General features: G+C 46.3%; 1 non-coding gene across 1 annotated transcript; it reads left to right on the forward strand.

Annotated features, from left to right (window-relative positions):
* Positions 1-1,572: 1,572 nt before the first annotated feature.
* On the forward strand, positions 1,573-1,644 carry TRNAP-AGG (transfer RNA proline (anticodon AGG)). Its single transcript has one exon. It is a non-coding gene; the product is annotated as a tRNA-Pro (tRNA).
* Positions 1,645-13,996: the final 12,352 nt, after the last annotated feature.

Below are 13,996 nucleotides of genomic sequence, written 5' to 3' on the forward strand. Positions count from 1 at the left end.
AAGTCCTCCACAACCAGTTTTAGAAAGTAGACATGAAGAACCATGTGGCCCCAGAAGGAATGTGGTAGCATTGGCCTGTATGCAATCAGATTTATTCTTTCCAATTGCGTGGACCAATGTACTTAGTCCTCAGTTTCAATGACAGTATCGTTAGCGAAAAAATGTGTGCGGAGAGCCACACTTTATTGCCCACTGAGAACACTGGCCCATCCCATCATCAATCTATTTTAGCTAATACCATATTCAGCCATAGCTGCAGCCTTTCCAACACACCATGCACATGCTTGTCTGCAGAAGGAACATCCCAGGGGGCATGGGAAGTTGGGATGACCACCGGGCGAAAACCAGCATTAAAATGGAAAGGGAATTGCCCCATGGAGTCCTGCATCAGGGTGTTCCATGAAAACATCTGAGTTGTTCTGAGCAACCAACAATCCATACTTATGACATCCTTGTCATAGGTCTGGGAGGACACAGCTTTTTCTCCACTCTCAGATGCATCAACTTCAAGGGTATGGGCCAGGCTGGTGCCAGGTTACCGAAAGATGGGTGCTGAGATGAAAAGAAGTTTCAAGATGTCAAAAGCCTATTGTACCTGCGGAACTATGTGTCCTTAGGAATCCCCTATTTGGTCAAGGTGGTAATAAGGCTAAAAACTCTTAAGAAATTAGGTTAAAATGTCTGTAGTATTTGCTAAACCCCAAAAACCTGTGGATTGCCTTGATTCCTCTGGGTGGGCATCAGCCCAACAAGCACTCCAAAGACCTTCTCCAGGTCCATTTCTAGGCACTCTGCTGAAAGATCAGTGAGAAGGGATACTGATTATTGATAATAATTTAGTTGAACCCCTGATAGTCAATGCAGGGTGTTTGGGAACCGTGTATCTTTACCATGAAATATAACTCTGCCCTGGTCTTTGACTCCACGATGAAATCCCACTGCAAGTTCTCTGCAGTCTTTTTGTCAAAGACCCTGCTGAAACCTTGGTCTCAGGAAGCCCATCTGGTCCAGACTTTGTCTCCTCTCTTTGGGTAGTGACACATACAGTTGTTGTTATCACTGGTATTAGGCAAGTGTCAGGCATGACTTGCTCTTCAATCAATCACTTGTTTGTGCATGTATATCCAGGGGTAACCCAGTATGATAGTGCTCTTCGAAGTGTGGATAGTCATGAAATTCTAAAAATAGATGATCTAGATCTGGGATCATTTTCCTACATTTTTTAAAAGGATTAACCAAACAAGATCAGGCTGGTTTTTTGGTTTAGGGTTATGATTGTTGCTTAGGGTGCGGAAGGTTCTGCTTTTTTTTTCTCTTTCTTCTAAACATCTCCAAGTGTAGGTAGTGTACTACAGAGGGATATATCATTATATGACATTCTTGGAGCACAGCTGATTCTTTTCATGAACTTTGACTGTGCCTAGAGCTGGCATTGGTGAAGGCTTGTTACCCACAGTATGCCAGATTACATTTGACATGTGATGGTAACCAGCTCTTGCAATTGCAGTCAGGGGTGCGGTGGTTAATAAAGGACACTCCACCGAACATGGTTAGAACTAATATTTTCATTCTGGCTCGTTGGTCTAGGGGTATGATTCTCGCTTAGGGTGCGAGAGGTCCCGGGTTCAAATCCCGGACGAGCCCACCTTTTCTAACTTACATTACCAAGAGTAGGTAGTGCAATCAAGTACGTTGCTGCGCAACCTATATGTGTTATGTGTATTCATCAATGTGTTCTATAGGGGTAAATAAAAGTTTGGAACATAACTCTACAATATTGAAGACTACAGACTAGAATTTGTTCCAGTGGAGAATAAGTATTGGACATGACCACCAATTTGGTCACATTGTTTCCAGCATGGGAACACATGCAAAGGAGTCACTCTGGGGCCAGATACCATACAGTGCACATTTTTTAGGAGTTCTCTTCTATAGCTGCATGATGAGGTCGGTGAGGTGATTGTTTACTCTTGGTGGCCCTCTACTGAAGCAGGAGGAACCAATTTTGTCTTGGAAACAAGTCCTCCACAACCAGTTTTAGAAAGTAGACATGAAGAACCATGTGGCCCCAGAAGGAATGTGGTAGCATTGGCCTGTATGCAATCAGATTTATTCTTTCCAATTGCGTGGACCAATGTACTTAGTCCTCAGTTTCAATGACAGTATCGTTAGCGAAAAAATGTGTGCGGAGAGCCACACTTTATTGCCCACTGAGAACACTGGCCCATCCCATCATCAATCTATTTTAGCTAATACCATATTCAGCCATAGCTGCAGCCTTTCCAACACACCATGCACATGCTTGTCTGCAGAAGGAACATCCCAGGGGGCATGGGAAGTTGGGATGACCACCGGGCGAAAACCAGCATTAAAATGAAAGGGAATTGCCCCATGGAGTCCTGCATCAGGGTGTTCCATGAAAACATCTGAGTTGTTCTGAGCAACCAACAATCCATACTTATGACATCCTTGTCATAAGTCTGGGAGGACACAGCTTTTTCTCCACTCTCAGATGCATCAACTTCAAGGGTATGGGCCAGGCTGGTGCCAGGTTACCGAAAGATGGGTGCTGAGATGAAAAGAAGTTTCAAGATGTCAAAAGCCTATTGTACCTGCGGAACTATGTGTCCTTAGGAATCCCCTATTTGGTCAAGGTGGTAATAAGGCTAAAAACTCTTAAGAAATTAGGTTAAAATGTCTGTAGTATTTGCTAAACCCCACAAACCTGTGGATTGCCTTGATCCCTCTGGGTGGGCATCTGCCCAACAAGCACTCCAAAGACCTTCTCCAGGTCCATTTCTAGGCACTCTGCTGAAAGATCAGTGAGAAGGGATACTGATTATTGATAATAATTTAGTTGAACCCCTGATAGTCAATGCAGGGTGTTTGGGAACCGTGTATCTTTACCATGAAATATAACTCTGCCCTGGTCTTTGACTCCACGATGAAATCCCACTGCAAGTTCTCTGCAGTCTTTTTGTCAAAGACCCTGCTGAAACCTTGGTCTCAGGAAGCCCATCTGGTCCAGACTTTGTCTCCTCTCTTTGGGTAGTGACACATACAGTTGTTGTTATCACTGGTATTAGGCAAGTGTCAGGCATGACTTGCTCTTCAATCAATCACTTGTTTGTGCATGTATATCCAGGGGTAACCCAGTATGATAGTGCTCTTCGAAGTGTGGATAGTCATGAAATTCTAAAAATAGATGATCTAGATCTGGGATCATTTTCCTACATTTTTTAAAAGGATTAACCAAACAAGATCAGGCTGGTTTTTTGGTTTAGGGTTATGATTGTTGCTTAGGGTGCGGAAGGTTCTGATTTTTTTTTCTCTTTCTTCTAAACATCTCCAAGTGTAGGTAGTGTACTACAGAGTGATATATCATTATATGACATTCTTGGAGCACAGCTGATTCTTTTCATGAACTTTGACTGTGCCTAGAGCTGGCATTGGTGAAGGCTTGTTACCCACAGTATGCCAGATTACATTTGACATGTGATGGTAACCAGCTCTTGCAATTGCAGTCAGGGGTGCGGTGGTTAATAAAGGACACTCCACTGAACATGGTTAGAACTAATATTTTCATTCTGGCTCGTTGGTCTAGGGGTATGATTCTTGCTTAGGGTGCGAGAGGTTCCGGGTTCAAATCCCAGACAAGGCCACCTTTTCTAACTTACATTACCAAGAGTAGGTAGTGCAATCAAGTACGTTGCTGCGCAACCTATATGTGTTATGTGTATTCATCAATGTGTTCTATAGGGGTAAATAAAAGTTTGGAACTTAACTCTACAATATTGAAGACTACAGACTAGAATTTGTTCCAGTGGAGAATAAGTATTGGACACGACCACCAATTTGGTCACATTGTTTCCAGCATGGGAACACATGCAAAGGAGTCACTCTGGGGCCAGATACCATACAGTGCACATTTTTTAGGAGTTCTCTTCTATAGCTGCATGATGAGGTCGGTGAGGTGATTGTTTACTCTTGGTGGCCCTCTACTGAAGCAGGAGGAACCAATTTTGTCTTGGAAACAAGTCCTCCACAACCAGTTTTAGAAAGTAGACATGAAGAACCATGTGGCCCCAGAAGGAATGTGGTAGCATTGGCCTGTATGCAATCAGATTTATTCTTTCCAATTGCGTGGACCAATGTACTTAGTCCTCAGTTTCAATGACAGTATCGTTAGCGAAAAAATGTGTGCGGAGAGCCACACTTTATTGCCCACTAAAACACTGGCCCATCCCATCATCAATCTATTTTAGCTAATACCATATTCTGCCATAGCTGCAGCATCTCCAACACACCATGCACATGCTTGTCTGCAGAAGGAACATCCCAGGGGGCATGGGAAGTTGGGATGACCACCGGGCGAAAACCAGCATTAAAATGAAAGGGAATTGCCCCATGGAGTCCTGCATCAGGGTGTTCCATGAAAACATCTGAGTTGTTCTGAGCAACCAACAATCCATACTTATGACATCCTTGTCATAAGTCTGGGAGGACACAGCTTTTTCTCCACTCTCAGATGCATCAACTTCAAGGGTATGGGCCAGGCTGGTGCCAGGTTACCGAAAGATGGGTGCTGAGATGAAAAGAAGTTTCAAGATGTCAAAAGCCTATTGTACCTGCGGAACTATGTGTCCTTAGGAATCCCCTATTTGGTCAAGGTGGTAATAAGGCTAAAAACTCTTAAGAAATTAGGTTAAAATGTCTGTAGTATTTGCTAAACCCCACAAACCTGTGGATTGCCTTGATCCCTCTGGGTGGGCATCAGCCCAACAAGCACTCCAAAGACCTTCTCCAGGTCCATTTCTAGGCACTCTGCTGAAAGATCAGTGAGAAGGGATACTGATTATTGATAATAATTTAGTTGAACCCCTGATAGTCAATGCAGGGTGTTTGGGAACCGTGTATCTTTACCATGAAATATAACTCTGCCCTGGTCTTTGACTCCACGATGAAATCCCACTGCTGTGAGGCGCCGTCCGCACGGCCGCCTGACTGTCTGACCGCGCATCTGGTTGCTATGCAACCAGACGCGTCACTTCCGGATCCCCCCCTGCCATCCACCTCCTAGCAGTATGACGCGCCCTGTTGCTAGGCAACGGGACGCTATGTGATTCCCGGCGGCAGGCATGACAGCGCTGCAGCGCTGAGGCTGATTGGATCCCCACACTATTTAAACCTCTTCCTGTCCTCTAATCAGTGCCAGAGTATCAGGTCTTCCTGTCTCCAGCGTTTGTGTGTACCAGTTGCTGTATTGTTCCTGACATTCCTCGTGCTGCTTGTGACCCTTTTGACCCGGACCGTTTGACCACCCCTATCTGGATTCTGCCTTTGTACTACGCTCCCTGAAAGTTACCGACTCGGCTTGCCTCACCATTCTTCTGGATTTCCCTTTGTACCTCCTCTACCTGAACGTTGCTGAACCGGCCTGTCTGACACCCCTTTGTATCTCGCTGTGGACTCTAGGAAGGACCGCGACCTGCGTGTCCCTGCAGCGGAGTCCATACTTCCTTGCGGGGGTTCCTGGTGAATACCAGGGGCACGTTAGACTCCGCGCCTTCCTCTGAGTTGCGCCAACAACAGCAGGTACCCACTATCAGTCATACACCCACTATCAGTCGTGACAGTATACTCTGGCCATGACAACGGAGGGGTCTGGTGAACCGTCTGCTCGTGACCTACTCCTGCATTTGGCTCAACGAGTGGAGCAACAAGAAGCAGCCCAAGCGCATCTTCTACAATGTGTCTAAGGGATTGCTACCCGCTTCGATACATTTCAGAATGCTGCACCCGCTACACCAGCCATAACCTCTGCGGCATCCACAGCATCCAGTGTGGTTACGGTCTCTACAGCGGCCTCCGGTGTACGCATCCCGACACCCGAAAAGTTTGACGGTGATCCCAAGAAATGCAGGGGCTTTCTGAACCAATGTGCCATCCAATTTGAGTGCAACCCAGGGGCCTTTTCTTCAGAACGCACCAAAGTAGCTTTTCTCATCTCCCTCCTCAGTGGTCAAGCCCTTGCCTGGGCCTCACCTTTATGGGAACAAGGGGGTCCACTTCTTAATAACTCCAACTCTTTCATTGAAGCTTTCAGGAAAGTCTTCGATGATCCCGGAAGAGTTGCTTCTGCAGCTACCAGCTTGTTAAACCTCCGCCAAGGTGACCTGTCCGTGGGGCAATACGCAGTTCAATTTCGAACCCTGGCTTCCGAGTTAAAATGGAATAACGAAGCACTGGTGGCAACCTTTTGGCAAGGTCTGGTGGACCGGATTAAGGATGAGTTAATTTCCAGAGAACTCCCGGCTGAGTTAGATTCTCTCATCTCCATGTGCATCAAGGTGGATTTGCGCTACCAAGAGCGCATGCAGGAACGCTCTCCTGGCAAACGGTTCATACCACGGCTAGCACCCCAGTTCCAAAATCCCATCCTGCCAGTGGACGAACCAATGCAAGTAGGACGCTCTAAATTATCCCTTGAAGAGAGGGAGAGACGCTTCAAACAACGCCTGTGTCTGTATTGTGGAGATCCGGGACACCTGCTAAGAGTTTGTCCCAAGAAACCGGGAAACTCTTCCTCCTAAACGGTGGCGGGGAGGCCGTTTTAGGAGAATCCACAGTTGCTCCCCAGAATTTCAGATGGCTGTCATCCTGAGCACCCCCAAGGGTACCTTTTCCACCACGGCCTTTGTGGACTCCGGCTCCTCCGGGAACTTAATTTCGGCGGATCTAGCTTCGCAGCTCCAAATACCTCTAAACCCATTGCCCCAACCGTTATCTCTGACGGCAGTCGACGGAAGTCGTGTCACTCACGGCTCCATCTCCTCCGTGACTTCTCCTGTTCGGTTGAGGGTAGGAGTACATCATAGCGAAATGATCCAACTTTTGGTGTTGCCGAGGTCCATTAATCCCCTCATCTTGGGGCTACCGTGGCTGAGAAAACATTCTCCTCAGATGGATTGGGACCACGCTCAAGTTATGTCGTGGGGTTTAGGATGTCGCTTTGAATGTCTGTCTAGAGTCTTGCCTCCAAAATGTCAAGTAATGGCTCATTCCGAGCTAACCCACCTTCCTGAGGTCTATATGGAATTCCAAGATGTAGTCAGTAAAGTGGAAGCGGAGATCTTGCCTCCTCATCGTCCCTGGGATTGCGCTATTGTTTTATCTCCTGACCAACCCATCCCCAAAGGGAGGACCTACCCTTTATCTCGTCCAGAGACGTCAGCCATGTCTCAATATATTTCAGAAAACCTGAAACGGGGATTTATCCGCAAATCTACTTCCCCAGCGGGTGCAGGGTTTTTTTTTGTTAAGAAGAAGGATGGGTCTCTTCGGCCTTGTATTGATTATCGTCCTCTCAACCGCATCACTGTAAAAAATCGATATCCACTACCTCTCATCTCCGACCTCTTTGACAAACTCAGTGGATCTCAAATCTTTTCCAAACTAGATCTCCGTGGGGCCTATAATTTGATTCGCATCAAAGAAGGAGACGAATGGAAAACGGCCTTTAACACCAGAGATGGACATTTCGAGTACCTGGTGATGCCCTTCGGCCTCTGCAACGCCCCAGCCATCTTCCAAACCTTTGTTAACGATATCTTTCATGACCTGTTATACACTTCTGTGGTAGTGTATTTAGACGATATATTAATATTTTCTAAAGATCTGAAGACTCATCGGGAACAAGTAAAAGAGGTCTTACGTAGACTCCGGAAACATCACCTCTACTGCAAGCTGGAAAAATGTGTGTTTGAGATTAGCCAGGTACCTTTTCTTGGTTTCATCGTGTCGGGTCAAGGTCTTTGTATGGATCCCACCAAGGTGTCAGCTATTCTGGACTGGCCTCAGCCACAAGGCCTTAAAGCCTCAAAGGTTCATCATTCAAAGGTTCATCGGCTTTGCAAACTATTATCGCCAATTTATTCAGGGATTCTCCACCATTATAGCCCCCATTACAGCTTTAACCAGGAAGACTGCCAACCCCAGGGTTTGGTCCGCGGAGGCCATGTCTGCCTTCATAACGTTAAAGAAAGCATTTTCTTCAGCCCCAGTTCTGTCCCAGCCCGATCAAGAACGACCTTTCTTCTTAGAGGTAGATGCATCCTCGGTAGGCATTGGGGCGGTGCTTTTTCAAGAGTCTCCGGCTGGCTCACACAACCCGTGTGGGTTTTTCTCCAGACGATTTCTTCCAAGTGAATGTAATTATGGAATAGGGGACAAGGAGTTACTGGCCATCAAGGCGGCTCTGGAGGAGTGGCGACATCTGTTGGAGGGGGCTATATTTCCTGTTACTGTGTTTACCGACCATCGGAACCTAGTGTTCATTCAAGAGGCTCGTTGCCTTAATCCTCGGCAAGCCCGCTGGGCATCCTTCTTTGCTCGATTTAACATGAAGCTCACATTCTGCCCGGGAGCCAAGAATGGACGTGCCGATGCATTATCTCGCTCATTTGACGATTCCGATCGTTTAAGACCGTTGGTTCCTCAGCATATTATTGATCCTTCTAATATCGTAGCCCTTACTAGGACCAAAACGTCCTCTCCTCCTCCAGGCCGGTCATTCGTGGAACCCCATCTCCGGTTCAAGACCCTGCAGTGGGCTCATTCATCCCGCATTGCCGGCCACGCTGGAATAAAGAAGACAACATCGCTGCTTTGCCGACGCTTCTGGTGGCCTAATGTACGTGCCGATGTTGAGAGATTTATTGCTTCCTGCACTACTTGTGCTCAACACAAAACTTGTAGAAGAGTTCCGGCAGGCCTTCTTCGTCCACTCCCTATCCCCGATGCTCCTTGGGAAAGTGTGGCCATGGATTTTATCACAGACCTACCCCTCAGTGCAGAGTTTACCACTATCTGGGTGGTTATTGATCGATTTTCGAAGATGGCACATTTTATTCCTCTAACTGGACTGCCCACGGCCAGTCGTCTGGCAGATATATTTATCAAGGAGATATTCAGACTACATGGTTGCCCGAAGGAGATCATTTCGGACCGCGGAGTCCAATTCACATCCCAGTTTTGGAGAACCTTTTGTAAGAGATTGAACATAGAATTGAAATTCTCTTCGGGATACCATCCGCAAACCAACGGACAGACGGAGCGAATCAATCAGGATCTCGAGACATTCCTCCGCTGTTTTACCTCCGACAACCAGAATAAATGGTCTCAATTCCTTCCTTGGGCGGAGTTTTCCCATAATCAACACATTCATGAGTCTACCGGATTATCCCCTTTCTTTATTATATACGGAAGTCATCCTGTGTTTCCGGATCCTTTTCCAGTGTCCTCTTCTCCGGTTCCAGCCGTAGATACTCTTTATCGGGAGTTTTCTCTCATTTGGGCTAAGACCAAGACGGCTTTACTCAAGGCTACTCAGCATCACAAAATCTTTGCAGATCGTCATCGGAGGGCCACTCCTCTCTTAAAGGTGGGAGACCAAGTATGGCTATCCACCCGGGACCTAAGACTAAAGGTTCCCTCTATGAAGATGGCTCCTCGATTTATTGGCCCGTACACCATCATGCAAGTCATTAATCCTGTATGCTTTAGATTGAAACTTCCTCCTTCTCTGAGATGTCATAATACTTTTCATGTCTCATTACTACGACCAGTGGTACTCAATAAATTCTATCGACCTCCCGGTCGTCCCCCACCAATACAAACCTCTTCTGGAACTGAATTCGAAGTCAGTCGGATCTTGGCCTCTCGCATTCTTCGTGGCAAACAGCAATTTCTTGTCCATTGGAAAGGATTTGGCCCAGAGGAGAGATCATGGGTGGACAAGCAGGACCTTCACGCTCCTAGAATTCTCAAAAAGTTCCTTCAAACAGGAGGAAGAAGAGGAGGGTATACTGTCAGGCGCCGTCCGCACGGCCGCCTGACTGCCTGACCGCGCGTCTGGTTGCTATGCAACCAGACGCGTCACTTCCGGATCCCCCCCTGCCATCCACCTCCTAGCAGTATGACGCGCCCCGTTGCTAGGCAACGGGACGCTATGTGATTCCCGGCGGCAGGCATGACAGCGCTGCAGCGCTGAGGCTGATTGGATCCCCACACTATTTAAACCTCTTCCTGTCCTCTAATCAGTGCCAGAGTATCAGGTCTTCCTGTCTCCAGCGTTTGTGTGTACCAGTTGCTGTATTGTTCCTGACATTCCTCGTGCTGCTTGTGACCCTTTTGACCCGAACCGTTTGACCACCCCTATCTGGATTCTGCCTTTGTACTACGCTCCCTGAAAGTTACCGACTCGGCTTGCCTCACCATTCTTCTGGATTTCCCTTTGTACCTCCTCTACCTGAACGTTGCTGAACCGGCCTGTCTGACACCCCCTTGTATCTCGCTGTGGACTCTAGGAAGGACCGCGACCTGCGTGTCCCTGCAGCGGAGTCCATACTTCCTTGCGGGGGTTCCTGGTGAATACAAGGGGCACGTTAGACTCCGCGCCTTCCTCTGAGTTGCGCCAACAACAGCAGGTACCCACTATCAGTCATACACCCACTATCAGTCGTGACAACTGCAAGTTCTCTGCAGTCTTTTTGTCAAAGACCCTGCTGAAACCTTGATCTCAGGAAGCCCATCTGGTCCAGACTTTGTCTCCTCTCTTTGGGTAGGGACACATACAGTTGTTGTTATCACTGGTATTAGGCAAGTGTCAGGCATGACTTGCTCTTCAATCAATCACTTGTTTGTGCATGTATATCCAGGGGTAACCCAGTATGATAGTGCTCTTCGAAGTGTGGATAGTCATGAAATTCTAAAAATAGATGATCTAGATCTGGGATCATTTTCCTACATTTTTTAAAAGGATTAACCAAACAAGATCAGGCTGGTTTTTTGGTTTAGGGTTATGATTGTTGCTTAGGGTGCGGAAGGTTCTGCTTTTTTTTTCTCTTTCTTCTAAACATCTCCAAGTGTAGGTAGTGTACTACAGTGTGATATATCATTATATGACATTCTTGGAGCACAGCTGATTCTTTTCATGAACTTTGACTGTGCCTAGAGCTGGCATTGGTGAAGGCTTGTTAACCACAGTATGCCAGATTACATTTGACATGTGATGGTAACCAGCTCTTGCAATTGCAGTCAGGGGTGCGGTGGTTAATAAAGGACACTCCACTGAACATGGTTAGAACTAATATTTTCATTCTGGCTAGGGGTATGACTCTCGCTTAGGGTGTGAGAGGTCCCGGGTTCAAATCCCGGACGAGCCCACCTTTTCTAACTTACATTACCAAGAGTGCAATCAAGTACGTTGCTGCGCAACCTATATGTGTTGTGTGTATTCATCAATGTGTTCTATAGGGGTAAATAAAAGTTTGGAACTTAACTCTACAATATTGAAGACTACAGACTAGAATTTGTTCCAGTGGAGAATAAGTATTGGACATGACCACCAATTTGGTCACATTGTTTCCAGCATGGGAACACATGCAAAGGAGTCACTCTGGGGCCAGATACCATACAGTGCACATTTTTTAGGAGTTCTCTTCTATAGCTGCATGATGAGGTCGGTGAGGTGATTGTTTACTCTTGGTGGCCCTCTACTGAAGCAGGAGGAACCAATTTTGTCTTGGAAACAAGTCCTGAACAACCAGTTTTAGAAAGTAGACATGAAGAACCATGTGGCCCCAGAAGGAATGTGGTAGCATTGGCCTGTATGCAATCAGATTTATTCTTTCCAATTGCGTGGACCAATGTACTTAGTCCTCCGTTTCAATGACAGTATCATTAGCGAAATAATGTGTGCGGAGAGCCACACTTTATTGTCCACTGAGAACACTGGCCCATCCCATCATCAATCTATTTTAGCTAATACCATATTCAGCCATAGCTGCAGCCTCTCCAACACACCATGCACATGCTTGTCTGCAGAAGGAACATCCCAGGGAGCATGGGAAGTTGGGATGACCACCGGGGAAAACCAGCACTAAAATGGAAAGGGAATTGCCCCATGGAGTCCTGCATCAGGGTGTTCCATGAAAACATCTGACCAGCAGATATGGTGGAAACTGTCCAATTTGGTCACATTGTTTCCAGCATGGGAACACATGCAAAGGAGTCACTCTGGGGCCAGATACCATACAGTGCACATTTTTTAGGAGTTCTCTTTTATAGCTGCATGATGAGGTCGGTGAGGTGATTGTTTACTCTTGGTGGCCCTCTACTGAAGCAGGAGGAACCAATTTTGTCTTGGAAACAAGTCCTCCACAACCAGTTTTAGAAAGTAGACATGAAGAACCATGTGGCCCCAGAAGGAATGTGGTAGCATTGGCCTGTATGCAATCAGATTTATTCTTTCCAATTGCATGGACCAATGTACTTAGTCCTCAGTTTCAATGACAGTATCGTTAGCGAAATAATGTGTGCGGAGAGCCACACTTTATTGCCCACTGAGAACACTGGCCCATCCCATCATCAATCTATTTTAGCTAATACCATATTCAGCCATAGCTGCAGCCTCTCCAACACACCATGCACATGCTTGTCTGCAGAAGGAACATCCCAGGGGGCATGGGAAGTTGGGATGACCACCGGGCGAAAACCAGCATTAAAATGAAAGGGAATTGCCCCATGGAGTCCTGCATCAGGGTGTTCCATGAAAACATCTGAGTTGTTCTGAGCAACCAACAATCCATACTTATGACATCCTTGTCATAGGTCTGGGAGGACACAGCTTTTTCTCCACTCTCAGATGCATCAACTTCAAGGGTATGGGCCAGGCTGGTGCCAGGTTACCGAAAGATGGGTGCTGAGATGAAAAGAAGTTTCAAGATGTCAAAAGCCTATTGTACCTGCGGAACTATGTGTCCTTAGGAATCCCCTATTTGGTCAAGGTGGTAATAAGGCTAAAAACTCTTAAGAAATTAGGTTAAAATGTCTGTAGTATTTGCTAAACCCCACAAACCTGTGGATTGCCTTGATCCCTCTGGGTGGGCATCAGCCCAACAAGCACTCCAAAGACCTTCTCCAGGTCCATTTCTAGGCACTCTGCTGAAAGATCAGTAAAAAGGGATACTGATTATTGATAATAATTTAGTTGAACCCCTGACAGTCAATGCAGGGTGTTTGGGAACCGTGTATCTTTACCATGAAATATAACTCTGCCCTGGTCTTTGACTCCACGATGAAATCCCACTGCAAGTTCTCTGCAGTCTTTTTGTCAAAGACCCTGCTGAAACCTTGGTCTCAGGAAGCCCATCTGGTCCAGACTTTGTCTCCTCTCTTTGGGTAGTGACACATACAGTTGTTGTTATCACTGGTATTAGGCAAGTGTCAGGCATGACTTGCTCTTCAATCAATCACTTGTTTGTGCATGTATATCCAGGGGTAACCCAGTATGATAGTGCTCTTCGAAGTGTGGATAGTCATGAAATTCTAAAAATAGATGATCTAGATCTGGGATCATTTTCCTACATTTTTTAAAAGGATTAACCAAACAAGATCAGGCTGGTTTTTTGGTTTAGGGTTATGATTGTTGCTTAGGGTGCGGAAGGTTCTGCTTTTTTTTTCTCTTTCTTCTAAACATCTCCAAGTGTAGGTAGTGTACTACAGTGTGATATATCATTATATGACATTCTTGGAGCACAGCTGATTCTTTTCATGAACTTTGACTGTGCCTAGAGCTGGCATTGGTGAAGGCTTGTTACCCACAGTATGCCAGATTACATTTGACATGTGATGGTAACCAGCTCTTGCAATTGCAGTCAGGGGTGCGGTGGTTAATAAAGGACACTCCACCGAACATGGTTAGAACTAATATTTTCATAATGGCTCGTTGGTCTAGGGCTGTGATTCTCGCTTAGGGTGCGAGAGGTCCTGGGTTCACAGCCCGGACGAGCCCACCTTTTCTAACTTACATTACCAAGAGTAGGTAGTGCAATCAAGTACGTTGCTGCGCAACCTATATGTGTTATGTGTATTCATCAATGTGTTTTATAGGGGTAAATAAAAGTTTGGAACATAACTCTACAATATTGAAGAC

The sequence above is a fragment of the Mixophyes fleayi genome, chromosome 4 (assembly GCF_038048845.1).
Source record: "Mixophyes fleayi isolate aMixFle1 chromosome 4, aMixFle1.hap1, whole genome shotgun sequence".
In the NCBI taxonomy this organism is placed as follows: domain Eukaryota; kingdom Metazoa; phylum Chordata; class Amphibia; order Anura; family Limnodynastidae; genus Mixophyes; species Mixophyes fleayi.